General features: G+C 44.0%; 1 protein-coding gene across 5 annotated transcripts in view; it reads right to left on the minus strand.

The window, feature by feature from the left end:
• LOC121580854 (period circadian protein homolog 2) overlaps positions 1-5,516 on the minus strand; it is a 31,551-nt gene extending 26,035 nt beyond the window's left edge. For 4 of the 5 annotated variants that reach the window (XM_041895953.1, XM_041895954.1, XM_041895952.1 and 1 more), the window contains exon 1: positions 5,438-5,516. The gene's annotated coding sequence lies outside the window, so the exon portion shown is untranslated. Of the gene's footprint in view, positions 1-5,357 lie in introns of all 5 variants that reach the window. The other variant, XM_045224836.1, reaches the window with a different exon arrangement.
• Between the last annotated feature and the right edge of the window lie 2,837 nt (positions 5,517-8,353).

An 8,353-nucleotide genomic window follows, 5' to 3' on the forward strand; every position in this document is an offset into this window, starting at 1 on the left:
TGCCGTGCGGTAGCAGAGAGAACAGTCTATGACTAGGGTGGCTGGAATCTTTTACAATTTTGAGGGCCTTCCTCTGACACCGCCTGGTATAGAGGTCCTGGATGGCAGGAAGCTTGACCCCAGTGATGTACTGGGCCGTACGCACTACCCTCTGTAGTGCCTTGCGGTCGGAGGCCGAGCAGTTGCCATACCAGGCGGTGATGCAACCAGTCAGGATGCTCTCGATGCTGGAGCTGTAGAACCTTTTGAGGATCTGAGGACCCATGCCAAATCTTTTCAGTCTCCTGAGGGGGAATAGGCTTTGTCGTGCCCTCTTCAAGACTGTCTTAGTGTGTTTGGACCATGATAGTTCGTTGGTGATGTGGACACCAAGGAACTTGAAGCTCCCAACCTGTTCCACTACAGCCCCGTCAATGAGAATGGGGGCGTGCTCAGTCCTCTTTTTTTTCCTGTAGTCCACAATCATCTCCTTTGTCTTGGTCACGTTGAGGGAGAGGTTGTTATCCTGGCACCACACGTCCAGGTCTCTGACCTCCTCCCTATAGGCTGTCTCATCGTTGTCGGTGATCAGGCCTACCGCTGTTGTGTCGTCTGCAAACTTAATGATGGTGTTGGAGTCGTGCCTGGCCATGCAGTCATGGGTGAACAGGGAGTACAGGAGGGGACTGAGCACGCACCCCTGAGGGGCCCCCGTGTTGAGGATCAGCGTGGCAGATGTGTTGTTACCTACCCTTACCACCTGGGGGCGGCCCGTCAGGAAGTCCAGGATCCAGTTGCAGAGGGAGGTGTTTAGTCCCAGGATCCTTAGCTTAGTGATGAGCTTTGAGGGCACTATGGTGTTGAAAGCTGAGCTGTAGTCAATGAATAGCATTCTCACGTAGGTGTTCCTCTTGTCCAGGTGGGAAAGGGCAGTGTGGAGTGCAATAGAGATTGCATCATCTGTGGATCTGTTGGGACGGTATGCAAATTAAAGTGGGTCTAGTGTTTCTGGGATAATGGTATTGATGTGAGCCATGACCAGCCTTTCAAAGCACTTCATGGCTACAGATGTCAGTGCTACGGGTCGGTAGTCATTTAGGAAGGTTATATTAGTGTCCTTGGGCATGGGGACTATGGTGGTCTGCTTGAAACATGTTGGTATTACAGACTCAGTCAGGGACATGTTGAAAATGTCGGTGAAGACACTTGCCAGTTGGTCAGCACATGCTCGGAGTACACGTCCTGGTAATCCGTCTGGCCCTGAGGCCTTGTGAATGTTGACCTGCTTAAAAGTCTTACTCACATCGGCTACGGAGAGCGTGATCACATAGTCATCCGGAACAGCTGGTGCTCTCATGCATGCTTCAGTGTTGCTTGCCTCGAAGCGAGCATAGAAGAGGTTTAGCTTGTCTGGTAGGCTTGTGTCACTGGGCAGCTCGCAGCTGTGCTTCCCTTTGTAGTCTGTAATAGTTTTCAAGCCCTGCCACATCCGACGAGCGTCAGAGCCGGTGTAGTACGATTCAATCTTAGTCCTGTATTGACTCTTTGCCTGTTTGATGGTTCGTCGGAGGGCATAGCTACAGTCCTGTAGCTTAGCATCTGCGTCATCTTACCACTTTTTTATTAACCGAGTCACTGGTGCTTCCTGCTTTAGTTTTTGCTTATAAGCAGGAATCAGGAGGATAGAGTTATAGTCAGATTTGCCAAATGGAGGGCGAGGGAGAGCTTTGTATGCGTCTCTGTGTGTGGAGTAAAGGTGGTCTATAGTTTTTTTCCCCTCTGGTTGCACATTTAACATGCTGGTAGAAATTAGGTAGAACGGATTTAAGTTTCCCTGCATTAAAGTCCCCGGCCACTAGGAGCGCTGCCTCTGGATGAGCGTTTTCCTGTTTAGTTATGGCCTTATACAGTTAATTGAGTGCAATCTTAATGCCAGCATTGGTTTGTGGTGGTAAATAGACAGCTATGAAAAATATAAATGAAAACTCTCTTGGTAAATAGTGTGGTCTACAGCTTATCATATGATACTCTACCTCAGGCGAGCAAAACCTTGAGACTTCCTTAGTATTTGATTTTGTGCACCAGCTGTTGTTTACAAATATACACAGACCGCCACCCCTTGTCTTACCGGAGTCAGCCGTTCTATCCTGCCGATGTAGCGTATAGCCCGGTAGCTGTATGTTGTCCATGTCGTCGTTCAGCCACGACTCGGTGAAACATAAGATATTACAGTTTTTAATGTCCCATTGGTAGGATAAGCGTAATCGTAGGTCATCTAATTTATTTTCCAATGATTTCAAGATTGGCTAATAGGATTGATGGAAGAGGCAGTTTACTCGCTCGCCGTCGGATCCTTACGAGGCACCCTGACCTACGTCCACGATATCTCCGTCTCTTTCTCCTGCGAATGACGGGGATTTGGGCCTTGTCGGGTGTCTGTAGGATATCCTTCGCGTCCGACTCGTTGAAGAAAAAATCTTCGTCCAATACGAGGTGAGTAATCACTGTCCTGATATCCAGAAGCTCTTTTTGGTTATAAGAGACAATGGCAGAAACATTATGTACAGAATAAATTTCAAATAACGTGAAAAAACACACATAATAGTACAATTGGTTAGAGGCACAGATCTGGGGAAGGGTACCAAAACATTTCTGCAGCATTGAAGGTCCCCAGGAACACAGTGGCCTCCATCATTCTTAAATGGAAGAAGTTTGGAACCACCAAGACTCTTCCTAGAGCTGGCCGCCCGACCAAACTGAGCAATCGCGGGAGAAGGGCCTTGGTCAGGGAGGTGACCAAGAACCCGATGGTCACTCTGACAGAGCTCTAGAGTTCCTCTGTGGAGATGGGAGAACCTTCCAGAAGGACAACCATCTCTGCAGTACTCCACCAATCAGGCCTTTATGGTAGAGTGGCCAGACGGAAGCCACTCCTCAGTATAAAGCACATGACAGCCCACTTGGAGTTTGCCAAAAGGCACCTAAAGACTCTTAGATCATGAGAAACAAGATTCTCTGGTCTGATGAAACCAAGATTCAACTCTTTGGCCTGAATGCCAAGCGTCACGTCTGGAGGAAACCTGGCACCATCCCTACGGTGAAGCATGGTGGTGGCAGCATCATGCTGTGGGGGTGTTTTTCAGCGGAAGGGACTGGGAGACTAGTCAGGATCGAGGTAAAGATGAACGGAGCAAACTACAGAGAGATCATTGATGAAAACCTGCTCCAGAGCGCTCAGGACCTCAGACTGGGGCGAAGGTTTACCTTCCAACAGGACAACGACCCTAAGCACACAGCCAAGACAATGCAGGAGTGGCTTTGGGACAAGTCTCTGAATGTCCTTGAGTGGCCCAGCCAGAGCCCGGACTTGAACCCGATCGAACAACTCTGGAGAGACCTGAAAATAGCTGTGCAGCAACGCTCCCCATCCAACCTGACAGAGCTTGAGAGGACCTGCAGAGAAGAATGGGAGAAACTCACCAAATACAGGTGTGCCAAGCTTGTAGTGTCATACCCAAGAAGATTTGAGGCTGTAATTTCTGACAAAGGTGCTTCAACAAAATACTGAGTAAAGGGTCTGAATACTTATGTAAATGTGATATAATCAATTTTAGAATAAGGCTGTAACGTAACAAAAAGTGGAAAAAGTCAAGGGGTAGCAATAACCCTGTTATACTAAGCAATAACCTTTTATATGAAGTAATAACCCTGTTATACGGTAGTAATTAAGACATTTACTTATGCAGTACTTTCCACTGGTGCACTCCCTCATTTGTATGTTCATTTAAAACAAACTAGAACACTGGTAAGTACTATTACCATGTAGTAGTAACACAGAAATTATACTTGTAAAGTGTTGCCACTGTAAATATTCCAAAAAAACGTATTGGAGAACAATCATGTAGTACTGGGTATCGTTAAGCAGAAGGTCTGAGGTAAGGGAAACTAGCCCCTAGTGCACATGTGTAGCCTATTGTGCCTATGTGGGTTTACTGTATGCCTTTCACAAACATTTCGGATTAGGAGGTTCATTTAATAAATTGTGTATACATAATATTATAAATAATATAAATAAGTAGGTGAGGACACTGTGCCATTTAGTTTAAACACTTCAATGAATCAACATTGAATGAATCAAAATATAATTTCAAAATGTACAAATAATCTAACTTGTTTGTAAATGTTAGACATCTTAGTAAGTAGGCTATTATTACTAAAGCCTAATCAATCAATCAAATGTATTTATAAAGCCCTTTTTACATCAGCAGATGTCACAAAGTGCTATACAGAAACCCAGCCTAAATCCCAAACAGCATTAAAGACAGATTTTTCTCCAAGATGTTCAAACGTTCTAAGAAGACCAGCAGGGTCAAATAATAATCACAGTGGTTGTAGAGGTTGCATCAGGTCAGTACATCAGGAGTAAATGTCACTTGGCTTTTCACAGCCGGGCATTTATAGGTTGAAATAGCAGGTGTGGTAGAGAGAGAGTTGAAAACAGCAGGTCTGGGACAAGGTGGCAAGTCTGGTGAAAAGGTCAGGGTAGAAGAGTTGAAACTGGAGCAGCAGCACGACCAGGTGGACTGTGGGCAGCAATTTCGGGTGAACAAAGAAAGTTCATCCTCCTCCATGCCATTGACCTTATGATTGTGTCTCTGTATTCTAGCAAAGCAAAATCACATAAAATTGGAAAACCAGACACAGCGATGATTGTTTAGTAGGCTAAAGATTACTAAGAACTGTTTACAATACAGGCTCCATGCGGTGGCGCTTTTTCATGTAGGCCTAATGAATGTGTTATAAAACAGCACTGCAAGGCACCCAGCCACTGTCTGGCTTGAAACAATTAAACCAGCCACCTGATCAATTCATCATGTTTTGTACCAATGTTTCACTGCCAGTCAACACCGCAATAGACTGCCCTTTCAATGCACTAAGCATGTTTTTGAAAGATCTCTGACACATGCAATGATGACTGATCACTCATCCTCACTCAAGCTTGATCACACAGAGGGCAAAAACATTTGTTATTGTTTTTGCATAATTGTTTCTATGTATTGTTTCTATGTCTATGGCACAGGCTGCGTATAGTCTTCTAGCCTTAGACTTATAAGGAGCGTTCCTAACACTGATGTCAGTGGGCAGGGCTTACTGTACCACTATGACCCGCACACTGACAGTCATGCAATGCAACTTTCAAACTCCTTTTAAATAATTTAAAAGGTCTGTAAAACCCACCAAACCGTGTTATAATAAAGATGTATATATGCTCTGACCACTCCCAGAGTTTCGAAGATGTAGGCTTTCGCTATACAGTTGAAAATCACCCACAAACCCCAAACCATAGGAGCCAACAAAAATATCACAAATTCACCAACCTGCCAGTTAAAGTAGATCATTTTCTGTGAGTTCAAAGACGTCTGTTAGTTTTCAAAACGATTCGTTTTATCTTGCTTACCGTTAATTCAGGCTTTGGTTTGACACACTGTACATCTCTGCCTAGCGCCTAGCGTTCGACTTTCCTCACAGTATCCCGAGAACTTTGTAGTGACCTCATTTTTAGCTCCTCCCTTAGCACCAGCAATCGCCAACTACTACCCTGCGTTCATTGGCTCAGGTAATTGTGTTTCCATGGCAAGTATATGGAAACAGCCCGAGACGCACGACCATTGGTGAAAAACAACTCCAGTCTCTTTATAATTTATAAGGAGTTCATCGCCGCTCACGTGGAATCCCATGGCCACAACCAGCGTGCAAGGAGTGTGGTCGAATCACTACGAGAGACTGTAGTAGTTGAATGGAGCGCTGTCGGTGGTCACAGAGGCTCAAACGACTGGCTGTTATCTAACGGTTATACAAATGTGTGTATTGTCAATGTGGGGGAATTGTTTAACCAAATCCATGCATGGTGATAGCATAGGAGAACTGCTGATGCAAGTTTCGAAATTGCACCTTGTGTATTCTACTATACTAACTCTCAACAGTATTTTGAGACCCCGACTGAGTTCTTAAAAAATATATATTATTATATGTAGCTAAGGCCCTGAATAAGAAGTACAGTATTCACTGTTATACATTATAAATCAATATTTTCCTGTGTGCATTTGTCAGCACAAGCTTAGGGGAAACATAGTATACTTGGCACTGATTAAGGAGCAGGTGTTGTGTACATAATGTAGTGTGTTTCAATCTCATCCTTATGTAAAAGCCCTGTCATCCAGAGGCTGCAACCCTTTTAACCAATAGTTGCCAGGATAAGAGGAGGGATGCATGGATCACTATAAGCTGTTTATACACTGTTATACAAGTCTAGCCATTATCATCAGGATAGCATGACTATTTCTATAGCATAAATTGTTTGGCAATGTGAAGATAATAAGAAACACACAATAATGGTAGTTCTAAAGCTCAAAGAATATGGACCATGGAATATGGGATATTCTATGGAACATAGAGCATGAAAGAAGTCACACATTTACTGCATGCATTCTTTCCTCTCTCTACTAGGGTAGGTCAGTAACTCATTCTTCTTGCACTGACATCATGCAAGAACAAAAGGGGAGAGAGTGAGTTGGCACTTTGCAACTCCTGACATGGGCCTGGCTACTCAGCCACTCACTACCAAATACTTTGACCCAGCGGAAAGTAAAGATACACTTGAGGTTTGGATAGCCCACTGAATGCAATGAGAATACTCCACAATGAAAAAAGGAATGTCCACAACTCTGGTACGCTCCCATGGTGATTTCAACAGATGCACAACAAGGACAATTTTTAGATCTGAGTTGGATCTTCGTCAGGTCGAAACGTTGTCCTTGTTGTGCGTCTGATTATATCACCATGGGATCATACCAGAGTTGCAGACATTCCTTTTTTCTTTGATACATTTTTCTGTCCTGCACCTGATTAGTTGGATGTGCATATTTTTCTATTTTTCTCTAATACTCCACAATGCTCATATTAATTGGAAAGAGACTTGCTATTAGGGCATTTCACACATTGTCTCAAGTGTGTTTCCCTCTCTTCTGACTGTGACCTCCTAATAATCTTACTTCCTCAGTTTATGTATTCAATGCAAAACTTTGAGAGAGCGATCCATCTTAGCCTGGCTCCAGCTCTGTTTGTGCTGTCTTGCCAACTCCATTGCTGTCAGTTGGCACTTGGCAAGACAGCACAAACCGATCTGGGACCAGAATAGATCCATCTATTTCTCCCAGCCAAAGCTGATCAACACTTATTTCCCTCTATCCACCCTTCCTCCCACTCATCAGGGCGCAAATTAAAATCATTTTCCGTCCCTCAGCGGGTCTTGTCTGTCTCCATACTTCTCACTGATATTCTGGCAGGTCATTTGGATGCTATTGATACTACAGATTGACCCATGTTAAAACATGCAGAGCCACAATCACATGTTGTTGTCTCGCCTTTTGCTGCAGATATGACATGGGAATCAGAAATCATCAAGCTCTTTAAAGGGTCAATCTGCAGTTGTTACATACATTTGTAGACTTTTAAATTAATGATTATAGACCCCTTTCCAGTACACGACACACTGACGTCACGCACAGATGCGTTCGACTCTTGGCGGCAGTAAGAACGCCATCGCCATCTGCGCCCATTCAACATAGCCTAGATTTAAGTTTTATTACTTCTAAACAAAATAACTTTTGGTGGTTCTCATACGCTTACAATTATGTTTTGATTCTTGCTTGAACAGTCGCTAAGATTTTATTTGGTTGTGATCTTTGCAAAATAACTATTTTGGATGCAGCAGTTGTTAGCTCGAATGCTAATGCTCATTGACATAGGCTGTAGCAAAAGCTAGCCAAAGAGCCATTTTACTTGTTGATGTTGAAGTGTTTTTGAAAAGTATAATGCAGTTGAGTTGCGATGATGACACAAACACTATATTAAGCAGGACATTCATACGAGCCTTAAAATCCAATTTTAATCCAAAAGTAGTGTGAAATGCACTCATAAGCAACATATAAATAGAGGCTTTCTATAAGAACTCCCCCTTGTTCTGCCACCAACTTGCTCGTATCACCCTCGTGTGGCAATGTTTGCAAACACAGAAAGGGGTCTGTAGATGCCTCATTAGCTTAGTTCAACTGTCGTATCCCATCAGAACCCAAAATATCAGCTTGTTTTACTCATTTTTACAGACGCTCTTATCCAGAGCGACTTACAGTTAGTGAGTGCATACATTATTATTATTATTTCTTTTCATACTGGCCCCCCGTGGGAATCGAACCCACAACCCTGGCGTTGCAAACGCCATGCTCTACCAACTGAGCTACATCCCTGCCGGCCATTCCCTCCCCTACCCTGGACCAATTGTACGCCGCCCCATGGGTACATCGGTCGCGGCCAC

This window comes from Coregonus clupeaformis, chromosome 14 (assembly GCF_020615455.1).
Source record: "Coregonus clupeaformis isolate EN_2021a chromosome 14, ASM2061545v1, whole genome shotgun sequence".
Lineage (NCBI taxonomy): Eukaryota > Metazoa > Chordata > Actinopteri > Salmoniformes > Salmonidae > Coregonus > Coregonus clupeaformis.